Source organism: Ambystoma mexicanum, chromosome 8, assembly GCF_040938575.1.
Source record: "Ambystoma mexicanum isolate Mex_15411 chromosome 8, UKY_AmexF1_1, whole genome shotgun sequence".
NCBI classification, from domain to species: domain Eukaryota; kingdom Metazoa; phylum Chordata; class Amphibia; order Caudata; family Ambystomatidae; genus Ambystoma; species Ambystoma mexicanum.
In genome coordinates this window covers 1137889400-1137907228 of record NC_090929.1, presented here as the reverse complement: position 1 = coordinate 1137907228, position 17829 = coordinate 1137889400, and the positions used below count along the sequence as shown (strand labels likewise).

Here is a 17829-nt window from a genome sequence, read left to right as displayed (position 1 = left end):
TGGTGGCAACTCTCCCTTCTCACTATGTGATCGTCCTTTAGGTCGCTCTGGGTACACCATGGGATCTGGCATCCTATCCTTAGGTTGCTCTAGATTAGACCATCTCACTTCCTTGTCTGTCTGCAGACATCCCCCAAGGAAGGTTTCTCTCTCTTCGACTGACATATCTAGTCCCCAACAAGTATGTTCTCTTCTCTTTCGCCTCTGTCTAAGGTCAGCCTGTCTAAGGACAAGGCTCTATGCTCAAGACTAAATGGGCTTCCTTCTTCACCTTGTGATCGGGCGACTATAGATCGATCTCCATTTGCTCTGCTTCCCGATTCAATTTTTGCTCTCATATCTGGATAGGCTCTATTGATCCTATCTCTGATGCTCCCTATGTCAAAATTCTCCTCTAAGGTTATCTTAGATGGCCCTGACGTTGCTCCCTGTGATGGAAGGAACTTCTTTATATGGCTCATGATATTACTATACTCGGTTCCATTCATTCTTTCTCAATGCGATCAATATCGCGATCCCTTTGTCTTTTTTTTCACTACATTTTTTTGTCTAATTCCCTTCGCTTCCTCACTTCCCATCTAACCCTTTACTCTGCTAGTCTTTTCTCTTCCCTTCTTTCATTCTCCCTACGCTCTTCTTCTTCCCTTCATCTTTGAATTCTTTTATCCCGTAATTTCTGAGCTTCTTCTTCTTCTCTCTTCTTTTCTAGCCTGTCTCATTCTTCAATTGCTCTCTGCTTCTTGTCTTACTTCCTTTTCACCTCTGCCCTTTCTTTGCTGCTCCTCCTGATACATCTGCTCTCGTCTCTGTCTACTCTTACTTTTGTACTGATTTCTTTCAATCGTTTCTCTCCTTCTCTGTCTTTTCTATCCTGCTCGTCTTGCTCTTTCCTTGGCCTTACTTCCTCAATTCTTTTTCCATCAAGTTTGAGCAATATCTGTCCACCCATCCATTCATTCTGTACGAGCGTTACCTCGTCAGCTGTATCCTTTTCTCCTTTCCAGCTCTTGATCTCTTGTTCTATATCTAGGGTCACATTTGGTTGTTTGCTTTTCTCCTCTTTGTCTTGTAAGACCTTAAATATCTCCTCTTTTCCTTTAGTCTTTTCTGAACTATCATCACTGCTGTAAGCAGGCGGTTCATGTATTGGATTACTATATCCTGTCACTGCCTTTAATTCCCTCAATGGATACACTCCTTCATCTTTTGCACTATTGCCATTTACTTCAGGCGAGGTAAGGGGAGCAGAAGGCTCAGCACCTTCCTCCTTACACTGATTAAGAATCCAGTCCTCAGGAGGCGTGTCTTCCCATTCCTCCTGATATATCTTACAGAGCTCTAAACTAACTAGCCTTTTCTCCAATGTCTTCCCTGTGTACACAGTGTGCAAGTATGTGGTCATGTGTTACAAAACCGCCTTTGACAGTGATCCCCCTTGTGGTCATGGCATGAACATGTTGTCTGCTGTACCCTTTACCATTGCACATTATACTGTTTGAACTTGGATGCGTGTTTAGGCAGTGTCTTGCACAGGTGCATCAGTGGAGTAACATCCCCCATTGTGACGAGTCTCAATTGACTGTCGATACTTACCATTGTTTTACATAAAATACGTTTCAGAAAAATAACAAATATGAACGCACACCAGTCTCGCCGCTCAAAGCCTCTACTTCGCAATCATTTCAATCTACCTGTTCAGTCGATGCCTACAATGACTAAAAGATAGATTACTTTTTTCCTCTTCCTAAACCTCACAATTTACTCTTGCCATTCCTTGACACTTCTTTTCAATTTCAAAATACACAAACAGACAGACTAGTCGACTTTACATATATCTCATCATAATACAAATTTTCTCTCAGCCCCTAAAATACTCTGATTGGAGTTTGAATCATTCCCTATCATAAACCTTGTTTATGTCCCACCTAAGTACCCACTTGGGTTTTGAAATGGCTCCTTCTATAGCTCCTTGAGCTAGGACACTGGGCTCTTTTACGTACCTCATCATATATCTCTGACGCTCCTCGACATATATTAATCAACCCCTGTTACATTTCGTTTACCACTACCCCCATTCCCTTATTTTGTGAGTCCCCTCAATCGATTCACCATTTGCTTTTCAACTCAAGATCCCCTCCTCCAATCAGCCATTGGCACCTTCGGTCTGTTCAGCGCCTGTGGAAACCAGGAGGGATTTCTTTAAAAAGGGCCCTTCCCACCTATATAGATTTTCTTGCAAGTTGTATATCGGCCGCTCTCCACAGGAAACTTTGCGATCCTCTGGCTAAATGGTGGAGGATGTCTGATTTTCAGAAAAATGCTAAAAGCCTACTAACCGACAGGTCTGAACCATCCTCTTTCTGCTACCAAGTGAACCCATAGGCCCTTTAAGACAAGGTAACAGTATCTGAGATGGATGGGGATGCAGATCTTAGTCACATCAATAATCAGACCGACTCAGGAAGTTGGCAAAACATTACTGTTTTATTTGCAATTATCTAAAACAGGGAGTACAACAGACATCAACAAACGCCACACAAATATTCTCTCTCAAGAGTTCTCAAAACGTTTAATAAAAAACACAAATTTATACTTACAATTCGTCATCACTGACATCATACTACAAGGCAAAATAAGAATAGGCTTAAAGGGAACATCTAAGTATTTCTATGAGATATGGGATCGTGATTGGATCTCTAAGGTCAGATGTACAGCCATGTCCACCACTAGTGTAAGTCATCTTCTGTGTCATACTAATACCCAATGTTCTATTGGCTTCTCAAACTATAGGGCTCCTTACTACGTGGCCCTCTATAATTGGCTGGCACGCTTGTACCCTTCTGGAATACTCCACTCACTAGCAGCACGCAAGCTTGTACCCAAGGTGCTGGAGGGGTTGGCTTGTTCATGCCTCCCCACCGAATTAGCCCAACATCTATCATCACTCCTGCGGTCTACCATTCAATATGCTTCTTTGAACTCGGCCTTGCAAAGGATGCCTGAGAATAAAAAGGAGTGGGACCATAGCCTTATCTTCTGGTCTCAGTGTAGCTCGCCCCAAAGCTTATTTCCAACTTGACCATGTGAAAGGAAAAAGTGTTTTGAGCTCCTTCGTTGCATTTATGAATAAAACGTGTGACTTCTAGTGTTTTTTCATTACACCTCAAACAGGAGCTTGGCTTGTTTCTCACATTCATTGTATCCCCATGAGTAGATAACCTGGCTCTTGGCAGCCCCGACTCTTGACACTAGGCCAGGCAAGCCTTCTCGAATCTTCCATCACCGTCAGCTGTTTTATTTTACTGTGCCACACTTTCAGCCCTTCTCTTCACGGGCTCAAAGTTTGCTAAAATGCGTCGTGGAACATCCAGATTCTATACACATATATATACATATTGGCGGCATCGCCTGCAGTCTATTCACTACGTATAGCCAGTTCTTTGATTACTTGGTCTACTTGTATTATTGCATCTGTACAATTATAAAATGGCTTTGCATTTTCTTCCGTGCTTCTCGGCATGTGCAATCTTCATTTTGTTCCCAAAATGTTGCTCGATTCTTTACTCTGCCATCATATTCGATAAGGTCTATGCACTCTCTTATTTGGCATCTCTTCTGGGTGCATAATTTCTGCTTCATGTGACGTCACCAGTCTTCTCTTTCATTCATCTTCACTCGTCTTCCGGAACTTCCTTCAGAAGACTGTAATTTCTTCATGGATACATCATATAGGTTTTTCTCAATGGATACCCTGTTTCAAGGACTCTTTGCGGTATAGATACCATTACTAGCGTTTGTGCATGTCGCAATTTCCAGCTGCCAACATATAAGCAGAATCGGGGCGGGACTTCCAGTACAGGTACTGGGCTCCTCCTCTACACTGGGATGTCCCAATGGGTGGGGGACTCATCTAACTGGAAATGTTGTCCCTGTTTTTTGTTGTCTCCCAAAATGCAGTGCATTAAAGAATGTCCACAAACTAACTTTACTCCCAAATCCAAAACATCTGGTCCACACTGAAGTTAAAACCATTGGACAACTTTCACAAGGACCCTGGGGGTCCCATCTGACATTATAATTGGGCATAGGTTGTTGTACAGGGTTGCTGGCAGCGAATACTGTCTGGGTGCCCAATTGTAACTTGTATGAATGTGTTAATGTTAAACATCAGCCTTTCCTGAAAGAAATACATTTGTGCAGACAAAGCTCCAGTGCTCACAGCATATGCAACTTTGGCTAAGATATAACCATTTCCGTTTTGAGTCACCCCAGTTCCAATATTCTCGATTGGAAGATACCAGTGACAGGAACACTTGTTTAGAGTAGTCCCAGTTCCAGTGCTTTCTATAAGTCAACACGAGTGACATGTACACTCATCTGGTCTTTCTTTAATGTCTATATTCTACCTTTTGTATCCTAGCAATGGGATCTGACCAGACTTGTCTTTTGGGGGTGGTAACTAAGCAGCATTCACAACCATTGTTGGGTCTGATGGTATCCCAGACCAATTTCGTGGGGCACTTAGAGAAGTGGCATGGACTTCCTCACAACACATCTTTGTCTTAACCCTGTGAGAATTGGAAAAGGTCAGTGAAACCATGTGCTACTTCCTTCTAAACATAAACAGAGTCCAATTTTTTTATGTGCGTAAATCATTTGCTCAAGACTTGAACGTTTCTGGATGAATGCCACTAAAGAGAGGACATAACTAAGCAATTCCCATATGATATAGATAGGACTGATTTTCTTGGGGAGAGCTATTGAGTCCTACAATTCCAAGATATAATAGAAATTGTGGATATACAGAAGCTCAAAAAACACATACTGTATCTTAGACCAGCACCTTGAATGATGCCCGAGGGAAATTACAAGAGCAACTCAGAAAACTTGAAGCAAATGAAACACATTTGGCAAATACTAAAAAGAAAAATGTATAGTTGACTTTATTCAGTATTCCAAGTGGTACACCTATGCCTGAAGATAGTCTTGACTCTTACAAACCTGCCATACTGAATCTTCCACCTGATCAGGTGCCAGACCAACCACAATCACCAGATTCTGCATCACCACCTCTGATAGGTGAGAAGGTCGTATTCTGCATCACAGACTCATGCCTCAGCAAAATGCCTGCACATAGTCAATCAACCCCTATAAACCACTGGCAGTTCTACATCATGAAAGCATGTAGTACTTGATTCATTGTGTGATAGATGACCATTCACTAGCATCTTTTATGCCCCTCGCACTGTAGGAGCATCCTCAACCTTTGCAGGTTTCCTAGTACCCCTCACCAAGCTAATGCTGCAGCATATCCTTTAAGACTGATGCCAGGAATAGGGAACACATTAATAACTGTCAATGCACAATGGAGGTTCAGATATTTGTTTATCATAGTCTAAAGATTTCCTAAAATATGAGAGTACCCTGTCAGATTCCAAAAAGAGCTCGAAGTGATAACTGACAGCTACAGTCCTGCCTGTACTGTCCTTAACTATGTGTTACAAGCTGCGATTGCTCCAGGCACTTTTACTCTGCTGTGACAGAGATGTAATTAGTCACTACAGAAACCCCAAAGAGGATATTTGAAAATATTCAGAGATAGACTTCTCCATGGCATTTTAGAGATCTGCCCCAAGAATACAGACTGGACCAAAATCAGTTAATGGAAGCAGTGCAAAGACAAAAATCCAGCTGATTATTCAGAATGGCTTATGCATTACTTTGGTCAATAATCAGGGATCCTCAATGCTGCTGAGACAGCACAACAAGCGGTCATCTCTGAATATGTAATGGGACTTCAGCCCAACATTGCAGAAGATTCTAGGAGAGTACTCATTGGTTAGAAAGGCAAGAACCCCAACTGAAGCAATGTCCACTGCTAGCTCTTTAATGAGAAGGCAGAGAGACAATACTGAAACCAGGTTGATGGCTTTACAGATTCAATAGCTCCACAGCCACAAGTGAGGATGGGTCACATGGCAGGGCCAACCCCAATGGGAAGGGGTAATTCTAGGGGAACATGAGCTATGACTGATACAGGACCTGCTGAAACTCAGAACCTGCCAGAGAAACTGTTGTAAGCAAATTGGCCACTGGAAGTCTAAATGCCTGAACCCACTCACTCAACAATATGCACATTCTCTGCCATTGCACCTTTGATTATGATTACGATTGGTCCAGCTGCCCTTTACGTAAAATGTACTGTTAGTAGAGAAGAATGTCTTTTGCATAGTAGCTACTGAATTTTATTGCACAATTGTGATGGCTTCTGAATTTCCTCATGCTCCATGTCCAAACAAAAAGGTAAATGCTGTAGGTATTGGGTGGGGGGCGGGGGAAAACTATACTCCGCCCTGTTTCATGACCATTGACTGTCAGGGTAGGTCTCATATCTGATATCATGCATATCTGCTCAGACCTTCTGCAAATATGAATCTTTTAGGTTTGGCTCTGTTATGTAAGTTTGCTGTTTACTGTTCCCCTGATAGCATTTAATTGAATATCCCTATTCAAAGATAACTCAAATTTATTGGTATGTTTCAAGGACCTCAAATCAAATGGACAGACCATTGGAATGCACCCTCTTGTTGCAAAAAGGACTTTTAGACAAGGTTCCTCTGCAATTACGGTCCACGGATGCAAATAATGCATGATACATATTGAATGTAGAACTGGTACTTATTAATCTAAACCCAGCCAAACCTCTTCCAAGTGCCTCCTAAATCAAAGGTAGCTGAAGTGGGTATAGAACTAATCTGCTCACCTCATCAAATATCTACTACAGCGTGGAATTATTTTTCCTACCCGTAGACCTTTTAATAACCCTATTCTACCTGTGAAAAATCATGGCAAGGAAACCTATTGATTTGTGCAGGATCTTTGTGCTGTAAAGGCAGCTGTTTTGCCCACTTTTCCCATTGTTCCTAACTGGGCAACATGTTTACCTTCTGTCCCTGCAATTTAAACCCATTTCATGGTAGTAGATCTATACTTTGTATTTTTAGCAATTCCTGTATACCCCAGCAGCCAATATTTGTCTGCTTATAGAAATGTACACTATTACTTCACAAAGCTTCTACAAGGATTTCTGAAATGTCCAACCCTTTTTTCCCAGATTTTGAAGAGAGATTTAGAATTTCTTGTGTTCAAAAGGTGGTCTGCTGAGTTAATATATTGAGGATCTTTTGTTGGCTTCCCGTCATTAAAATTCTAAATCCTAAAAAAAAACTTGAATTGTGGCAAACCAGAGTCCATTATATAGGTCATGCTATCTCTGTGCGAGAGAGACGTAGACAGTAGTCTGAATCCCTAATTAATGTCATCCTCGAGGTGACCAATACCTTAACCTGTACACAGGTGAGAGAATTCCTGGGAACGGCTGGCTACCACCATCAATTAATAATATGCTCTGCCTCAATTATGAAACTCTTGCAAAAACCTCACCCTATATTCAAGTCTCAAACTCTTCCTTTGAAACAAACAAGGAATTTATCAAAATCAAACAAGCACTCTCAAAAGTCTCTTTTCCTAGGTCTACCAAATTACTGGAACATTTTTGTCTTTATTATGATGAATATGATGATATTGCTATCTGTGCTTTTACACAAATGGTGTCAAGTACCATCCTATTATCTGTTACAGTTCAGCACTGGACCATGTTGCAGCAGTCTTGCCACTGAGGCTATGATCTGTTGCTGCAACTTCTTTGTCAGTGGAGAAAGCTGACACTTTGGTCCTAAGTCATCAAGGGACTGTAGCAGTTCCCCATGTTGTTATGGCATTACTTCTCAAAGGAAAAACTCATCACATTTCTAATTGACAGATTACAAAATATGAGAAACTGTTCTTGGCTGCTTGTAATGTAAAAATGTCCTGTTGTTCTATTCAGAACCTTTCTTCTCTGCTTCCAACTTTCTCTAATGGTCAACCCCATGGCTGCCTTACAGCTGCAGTCCTACTGTTGACTCCCATAATCAATTTAAAAGATGTGCATCTGAAAAACATTGAGTTCATATTTAATGTACACAGATCTTGTTGAAGAGGTTCCCTGGGAAAACATACTTTTTGTTGCAAAGTATGATATATTAGAAGCCTACTGATTATCAATTATCAGCTCAGCAAAAGCTGCTGATTTGATTGCTCTCACTTGTGCTTGTATCCTGGCAAAAGACAAACCTGATAATATCTACACTGATTCCCGCTACGCCCAGGGCTTCAAGCATAAATTTGGCATACTGTGTAAGCAGCATGGCTTCCTAAACTCAGGTGCAATGGTCCTTATGGAGCTGCTGTCTTTCGCCTTAACTCTAGTTAAGTGCAAGGCACATGACTCTTCTTGTTCAAATGTATATTGTAACACCTTAGCTGATGAATTGCTAGAACTGCATCTAAAGATATCTGTCTGTGCTGCAGTGAATCAATCTCCAATTGTCATCCTATCTAGCCTGGCTGTGATGCAACATCTACCTCCTGTGCAAGACAAATTTTGCAACAATTGTAAGTTATACTTTGTAGTGCAGACCTGACGACCACTTGGTAGCGCATTGATTGCATTTACCCTATCTTGCTCGACTGCCCACCCTGTGTCCAATTCAGGTAAGAACCGTATGATTGCTATTGTTAAACGCGATTGGTTTGAACCTACAAGTGACTTAATGCTTACCCATGCAGAAAGAGTTTATCACTGAGGTTCATAACATTTTTACTGAATTAATTCCCTGCTTTGGTCTCCCTGTACAGTAGGCAGTGACAGAGACACACACTTCACAAGTCTGGTTGTCAGTGGTATCTCCAAAGCTCTAAAGCTTACCCAACATTTACACTGTGCCTATCACCTTGGTCTAGCAGCATTGTGAAGTGCATGAATGGGCCATCAAAAACTGCTTTGTCCAAAAGGTTTGTGAAGAGACTGCTCATAAGTGGACTGAGGCCTTACTCTTAGTATCTTTCAAAATCAGAAATAATCCCCACAGTGCACATGGGATGCCACCTCATGAAATATGAACTGGACATGATAGGTATATGGCCACTACTCATCTTTGAACTATTGTATGTCCCTTGTGAAGATAAAGGAAGCATATCAAAAGCAGCTGACAGACCTGCCATTTGTGCAAACTGGAATATTTGATGTATTTGCGAGTGCAACAAGGAAAGTTGATGCTTCAACTCCATTGGAGGGTCCCCCGTGATATAGATGTCAATAAAGTGCTAGTAGTATACTCAGTGCATCTATGCATTTTAGTGCTGGAAAGTCTCACCTGAAGCACCTGAACTGACTACAGTGACTCCAGAGATCCCTGATTTAATCACTCCTCCTGGAGTATTCCGTCACTAGTATCAACCGCATCCAAAGCTGCACCTGTTTTCAAATATGCTGAACCAGCTGCAACAGCGTTGACTTCCAACATAGGCTTCACCTCCAGATTCAATCGCTACAGCAATCTCACCACAGATTAATACAGGTAATGCCAGAGAGGATGAGCACCAGCAAGTGTCTGCGTCTCCTTTTCCAAAATACATTCTCTGCCCTCGCATTGGATGGTAAACCTGTATGCTTGTGTTTACAAAAAGTTACTGAGTGCACCAAATGGCAGAATAAACCCCATTGACTAATGTTGTGATTGCAGAAGAATTAACTGAGATGGTGAGAGAAAGAAGTTGAAGCTGCAATAAACTCATATGTTCAAAATACTTCCACCTTCTCTAAAACATTATTATTGAGGTATTCTTGCACATTGTTGGCATATTGTTTTCAGGGGACATTATGATTCTAACTAACACAGGACAAGATATTGCAGAGTTTCCCAATCCATCATTTGCATGCCCAGATGATCATCTCTGCTTATGAAGAACATCTTGTTATTCCTGCTCATTTGAAAGAAGGCTGCATATCGTGTCATTGAAAATTCATAAAGAATGTTTTGGTTCCAAAACTGCATTTTATCTTGAGCAAAACAAAAACTGAGAATGAATTGAACTGAATTATTAAAACATGGCTTTCTTTTACCTACTAATTCTATTTCCATCATTGCATGTGAGTGCCTTCAAGACCTTGTGTCACCCTCCAAAGAACTCTGGCATACATCCTTGGCTTGAGAGTAAAAACAGTTCTTGCATGGCAATATGCTTATATCCATAAAACACTAGATCATTGGGTCTGCGTGCACCGTTCCCATGACATTGTTTATGATTTTTCAAAGGCACCAGTTCCCTTTAATTTGGGAGTCAATTTCAGTGACCTGAGATTAGTCTGCATGACATATGGCCCTAAATCCTGTTCTGGTTATCGTTCTTTATTTGCATTCAATGGCCTTCCAAACTTTACCCAACCTGATCAACTTCACAAGAAACCAGCTGTTATTTGACTGACTTCTCCTACAATAGGCCTCGTCTGTTACACTTATTGTGGCACATTGTTATGGGTATCAGTACCTGCAGATATATTCTGTCTACTGAGAACACGTTACTATTAATGGTGTGCCTTTCTTCTTTAGCAAAGGGTTCTCTTTTGCACAGTCAGTTTATGCCACATATCATGGTACTTACTTTGTTTGAGGAACTTCCACTTACAGCTGGCTTCCAATAAACTGGGCCTGCAGCAGCTATATGAGATATATGTTGGCTGCTTCTAGGCATTTTTCCAAATTACCTTCACCTCCTAATCAGAGAGGAGAATCAGGTTGGGAGGAGTTTGCCAAATGCATTAGTTATCTGATACTTTTGATAGGCATTAAACTAAATAGTAAAACAATTCTGAAGATATCTGTGCTGCAGGAGGAAGTAGCAAATGATGCATCAGATTCTTTATCACGGTTGACCCCCGAACAAGTAACTTTACATTCTTCGGTATTGCACAACGATAGGGCCCTAAACACAATTGTGGCTTCTAAAGAAGGGGTACGTGCCTTGGTTGGTTTAGAATGTTGTGCATTTATCCCAGATTATTCAAGCAACATAAATGACATTATCACCAATATCAAAATAATATTGTATTGTAGGAGAGTTCAAATACTGGGTCGTCGTTTGGGTCATGGCTTACTGAGTCAATTGGATCACTTGGAGCTTCCATAATTCTCAGTATTTTACTAGTTAGTGATACTGCTGGGGTTTTCTGGTGGTTAATGGTATTCTCATTTGTTTGTCAAAACCACGACTGATATTTTGATGTTTCAAGAAAGACTCACAATGATGAAGGTTTCAGAATAAAGGTTTTGAGAGCGATGACAATTGCTACCTAGAACATCCAATCCAGAATGTCTGAGAGAAATGTTTGAGACTGCATGAAAATGGCCTCAAAAGAGGGTGACCACGAAGAAACATTGTAAATAGAATGTAACCTAGAAATGTAACTGACATTTAAAGTGGCATTACTGTAAGAAACAAAATATGTTGGGGCACTAGAACTGAAATGAACTGCAAATGGAAACCATTTTGGTTGGTGCATGATTAACATGGACAAAGGAAAGCAAAGACAAAAAATATCTCCATTTGCAAGGTTGAATTCTGCTATGCCAGCGCAATTAGTTTGGAAAATGCTTTGACTATCACAATCTGTTAAGCATACATTGATACATTCCCTTCTTCATTGCAAAAGAAATTTCAAAGCTTAACGGTATTCAATTTTTGTAGCTGTACATGTATTTTGCTAAGTCCAAGCTTTGAACTTTGAAGTACCTCGGACTGTCAGGCTTCACGCCGCAGAGTAAAGTATTAATTGGAGGGGCAGACTCTATCTATGACTTCATGGTAATATTCCACTCTCTGATATTCCACACTACTGTATTCAAACGAACCAAGCACACAGGTAAAAATTGGGGCTGCATTGAGGGGTGGGGGACTTATCTAAACAGGAAAAAATGTATCTGTCTCTTCGTTTTTGTTGTCTCTCCGCTGTGATGAGTATAAAATCATTTTCACAAACTAACCTTATTCCAAATTCAATCCCAGGGTTTTCGATTACACTGACAGGGGTTTCTGTCATGTATTTTCAATGTTTTGTTATTAGGGATCGATTTCTGCGATTGAAGGATGTTCATCTGACTAGTGGTTGCATGTAGAGAAGGATACATGTCAGCTGTTGTGCTAGCTTTCCTTAGTCTTATTTATTTTGAGTATAATTGCAGTTTTACTATTGATGTGTGTTATAAAAGGGTTCCTAGTTTCTATAATAATCATCACAAAAAAACAGGAAGGAAAGGTAAAGCAACCCATACCTTTATGTTGAATTCACCCATGTTTTACCTGACATCTAACATGAACCAACACAGGCAGCACTCAGATGAACAGATAGAGCTGAAAAACAATGAAGGGTGATATTCTCTTGAAGGAAGCAAGCATTATTGAGACTTGCAGTTTTATAGATAACTATTTCGAGCTACACACTTGAAATTAAACCATGAACTAAGTTGTTTACAAAATCCGCACACCCTGTTCCTTGTCAATGCTGCCTGACTTCTAAAATTAATACATATTTTAAATAATAACAACCATTTGCATATAGAAGAGGGTTGCTAATTGTGTTACACATGTGTCCTCCAGGTCCCTGTAAGAGAAACAGGGGAGACAGCCTGCATGGCAATGGTTATCTATTATTGGCCATATCCAATGTTGGTCCACCAGGCTTGAGATGGTTGGCAATAGACAAGCATGGTTTGCAATGGCGTTGCAGATAGTCAACAATGGTTGGTGATGCTTGAGAATGGTTGCTAATGTTCCAGAAAAGTCAACATTTATTGATAATATTTGCCAATAGTCAGCGAAGGTCGAAGCTGGTTGGTGATGGTCCATTTGGCGAGGAAGCCGGTCAATATTTGACCCAACAAAAAATCTACATGGCAAAAAGAATAATACCATATGTGTGATCCTACATAGGCTGCTAACTGAGACAAAAGGCAATGCAGCCAACCAACACCAAAAATCTTTACCCAACTCTGATATGCCAATCCTCATCCCTACACATATATAGCATTACATTTGACTCTAAGATTTAGTGCCATCTAATGGTGCCAACACTAAAATGTTGCCGAAATAAAAGAAATTGATACAATTAAGGTGTGCATTTCCATCTAAAAGTGCATATTATGATCAGAGCAAGCTCATAGCTCTTAGATATGATAACATTAATATAGAGAAAAATTGTACTAATAAAAAAAAATATATATGATAAGAAAATGAGATACAATAGAGAATTAGCAAAATATCAAATTCAAAGCCTGGCCTTATGGAAAAGAATATACCAAACAAAGCTAGGGCAGCATTACCTACATTCGCAAATCTGCGTCAATTTTTGGAATCTGTGTGAACTGTCTGAAAGAAAAAGTAAAACAAAAAGGGATATTAGAGATTGCATTGTTTCAAACTAATTGACCTAAACATACATTTGAACTAATGGTAAATATCTCTTGTTCGAGATTAATTACTTCTAAAAATGTGATTGTTGTCCCCCCTGCCACATGCCCACTCCTCACTCCACCTAATTTCCCAATAACTTCATCGATTTCTGGCTGCTGACACCTCCATGCTTCCCGTGCTTGCACCACAGTCCCATCCACTGTCTCCTCCACATTGCCCACTTCCAAACCACACAATATCTACATATGCTTGTTATTATAGAGTAAACAATAAAACGTTTGTAAACGTATAATTAGGATCTATAGCTTCTTAACAACAAAATACATTTCAAACTAGCTGTCCCCAGCCACGCGTTGCTGTGGTTTAGTCTGGTTAAATGGAAAAGAAAGAAAAGAGCAAGTGCACATTTCTAATGTGTTTAATTTCACAATGGCTTAGGTGCTTCTCAAAGTTGAGGCGGTTCAATTTTCCCAGCAGCGCAACACATTCCTTTCGTATCTCCATTAAATTTCAGAGCCTTGCAATAAGGACACACTTCAGTCATGGTGCTGATGAGAACATGCCCTCTCAAACTATAATCAGCTGGGTTGTACCAGAATGCAAGGTGATTGTAATCGCATGATTGCTGAGCACAGAGTCGTGTGTGACGCTGATGTGCTGTTTTTCGTTGATGTCTTTCAGCCACTCTTAGCCTGTCGCATTCATTCTGTTGAGAACGAAGGAGATCTGAAGTTGCAGAGTGCAATCGCTGTGCTCGCAACCGTGCATCCTGAAGTCTGACTGCACGTCGCTATGCTGCTTCCTCAGCACATATTTGAGCCACAGAAACATTGAAATGGAATCGTAAAATATTTAGTATAGCGTGTGTTGCTTTACGTCCAGCAAATGGCGCTGTTTTGCAGTAAAATGTTTAGTATAGCGTGTGTTGCTTTTACGTCCAACAGATGGCGCTGTTTTTCAGAAAAAGCATGTTTTTACCTGTCACAGGTGTGGCATGTATGTATATAAAAACCTGCCTATTCGAGTGCAACGTTGTGTCAAAATTTCAAAGCAATCGGTGAAGAACTTTCAGAGATTTAGGATGTTGAACAAACAAACATTTACATTTTTATTTATAGAACATAGATGATTTCATCCATACACAGGAGTCTGTAAATTAGCTTTGGAGTTAGTTTGTTCCTAAGTGCTTAGTTAGGCATTTTTGGGCATCTCAATATGAAGTAGCTCGAATTATAATTTGTAACATTACGCTATTATTGTATTTATGAAGATACTAATGAGAGGCTGTCTTTTTAAAGCAGTGATGCATACCTAGGAAGAAAATACAATTTTTGCTGTTCTGTGTATGGTCGTGGCAATCAAGCTGCAACAAATTAAGGGGCAATTCATGTCACTATATGCAAGTAAAAATACAATTCTGTAGTAATAGTAGTGGTGGTAGTAGTAGCAATAGTAGTGGTACCAGCACTAGAAGTAATAGTAACAACACAGGATATTTTGGAGAAGATATCAATCAAAAAACATCCACAACAAATTAGACAGTAACATGACATTCCAATACAATATCACAAAACCTAATATCAACATTATTAGCCTCATTACAAACGTGGCGGTGTGGTAAAAAACAATAGGAATGCAGTGGTAACATATGCATTACCACTACATTAACACTCTGCTGAACTACAGGTTTGGAAGTAAGGCCGAGGAAACACCTCTAGCAGAACACTGGAGGTAATTCCTCTGCCGTACTGCCCAAAAACAGCCAACTCGGTGGTGTTAGCACCAGTGGTAATACCGCCAGTGGTAATACTGCTTGGTAATACCACCAGACCAAGTGGTGGTAACAGTAATACCCTTGGGTGTTATCTCAGTGGTATTACTGCCAAGATACTACCAAACACGTAATGAGGCTGTTAGTATGGTAAAGGGAGCTGCACAGGTATGGGCTGGTTGCAATACTCCATAGTTTTATTCCAACAAACACTGCCCTTATTCTAAATTGAAGGCAGAGCTTACTCCATTGTGAATTAAGCAATTGATGCAAATACAATTTACTCACCCTTTCTTTCTCTGTGTGTGATGCAAAAGTGCACATAATTTGCGTTTCGGGCTCACTGGCGTGCTTTTATTTTTACATGATAATCAATTTAATCAGTAATGCATTGCGCAGTTTGCAGCTGGGCATAGAAGAACCCTTTTCTTTCGATTGTTGGGTGACATTAGTATTCAATATTATTTATTTATGACTTCATGAATATTTCATTGAAAACAAAGACACAGTCTTACATAGCGCTTGGTTCTAGGTCTCACGTAACGATTGGTTCTGGGGACCACGATGCGCAGGAGATGTCAGCAGAGATTATTCTATAAAAGAATGGTCCTCGTGTTGCTTTTGAAAGTGGTAAAGAATTCAGAAAAGTGCCACAACGTCAGCATTACGCGGCTGAAAATCAAGTAGGAATAAAGGGAGGGCAGGATAGCAGGGCCCATGAGGTTAGATTTGGGGTAAGGAATCTGGACTGGAGGCTGCAAGTGGTTGGGAAGTATGCCAAATGCTGCAACACTAGAATAGTGTGATATGGAGTTTGAAGAGTATGGCAGGGGTGTAACTACCATTGGTTCAGCTGTGTTAGGGCCCGGATCTGGAGAGAACCAATCCTTACCGGTGTTGAAAGGGACTTTCTTCAGCCTGCATGATTGCATTTACAATTCAACTTGTAAACGCAACCATGTTTCTCAATTCTCCTCTATCGAGCAGCTGGACGGGGTCCAACAAATTCTCCTGAGATCCCTGACATGCCCCTAACAATGCATTGTGAGCCCCTAAGTGGCATCATTGGGTTTTGTGTGCTGCGTCGGTGGAGCCAGCCCTGGGATTGATTTAATTTGATCGACTATTGGAAGGTGAGAGAGTGAGATTCTCTTTGCTCGCTCAACCCTCGAGTGTCGCCCTTCAGGCCATGGTCCACACCCAACTTTCATCTCAGAGCACAGTGCCATGGCCAGCGCCACTGCAAAGGGTTGCGCAGTTGCCACTCCTCTTCTTGCCAACAGCCTTGTGGAGTGAGCTGCTAGGTTGTAGGCCGGGTGGGTGTTACAGTGACAAAAACTAAGAGCTCACAGGGTGACACGAACCCATGCACTGTGATTATACTCTATGAACAATAACAGCACGACAATCAATCCTTCACGCAAGGTGGTAAAAGTACTAACAAACATTGATGCAGAATAAGCATAAGCATGAGAGTACTCGAAGGCAGAGGGCTGAAAGTTGCAGCTCTATAGATGTTTTGGACCACAACTCCCATGACCCGTTTGAATTGGCGTCGCTGGCTATGGATCATGGGATGTGTAGTCCAAAACATCTGGAGAGTGAAAGGTTGCAGACCCCTGCTTGGGTGTTATTGTGGAGACGCGGAAAGTGTACAGTGCCTGCGTTCATCAACGTTATGGAATTCTGCAACTATTCAGGCAGCATATAAAATACATCATGCTGTGCTATTGAGAAATTATGGAAACCTATGTCCTTATTTCTGAAGCGTGCACTAAGATGGTCATTAATTGTGTAATATTGCTAGAGTGTATATATCTTGATATGCGCTCCCAGTCCTACTCCCCTTAGCTGCCAAACGTGCCTGTGTGGGTGTGCTCAGTGTGGGTGGTGGGCTGGCAGCGAGCATTTTCATTGTTTATTCCAAGTGCAAGCTGAGATATGTTGTGCCACTGGGTCACACAGAGATTTAAATGCCATTGACAAGATGTATGACATGGTCAAATGCTGAAAGATAGGTTCGCTAACAACGTCTTGGGGAAACTGCAAACGTGGTTGAGTGAAATCTTTTTCAGGTCATGAAATCAGGAATGTGGGAGATGGAGGGGTAATTGTCTTTCAGACAAAAAAGCTGCTCTGACAATAATATTAATGACATTAGGAGGGCTATTAGGCGAAGGGGGCTGCATGGGTTAAAGAAGAGCATGTGCAGTGCCTGTATTTGTGGTTATAATGGTCAAGTGCTTACATTCTGTGTGGAAAATAAATGGGATTGTTTGGGCATTGAAACATTAAATTTGGAGGCTATTGGAGAGTAAATTGGTGGTTTTAGGTGTATGGAAAAAGCAATATTTCAGTCATGAGGCATTCGATGTTAGCATTTTTTTTAAAAATTTGACATTAGAGGTTAGCGTATAGATACTCTACGACTTTTCCCTAGAGGTCAAAAGTGGTACCTGGTGTCAGGAATCATCTCAGCTTCACACGCAGGTCCACGGCTCTCTGGGTTGCAGTGCTCTACTGAGGTGCCACTGGAAGCACATCTGGTTAAATCTTTCTGCACAGGTCAGGTCTTTCTAATTCAGTACTGCTTTTTTCTGCACATGTCTGGTCCCACATGTGCCCCGTCTCCTCAACATCATTCGTTATCTTTAGTTTTGGCTATTAGGTGACACTAAAGCACCCCCATAAGGTGAAACTATTGCATT

The 17829-nt window shown here is 40.9% G+C and overlaps 1 long non-coding RNA gene across 1 annotated transcript in view; it reads right to left on the bottom strand.

The window, feature by feature from the left end:
- Positions 1–17829, bottom strand: part of LOC138473751 (uncharacterized) — a 245246-nt gene that overhangs the window by 56260 nt on the left and 171157 nt on the right. The window contains exon 2 of the long non-coding RNA XR_011268892.1: positions 13264–13305. This is a non-coding gene — a long non-coding RNA (uncharacterized lncRNA). The remainder of the gene's footprint in view (positions 1–13263; positions 13306–17829) is intronic.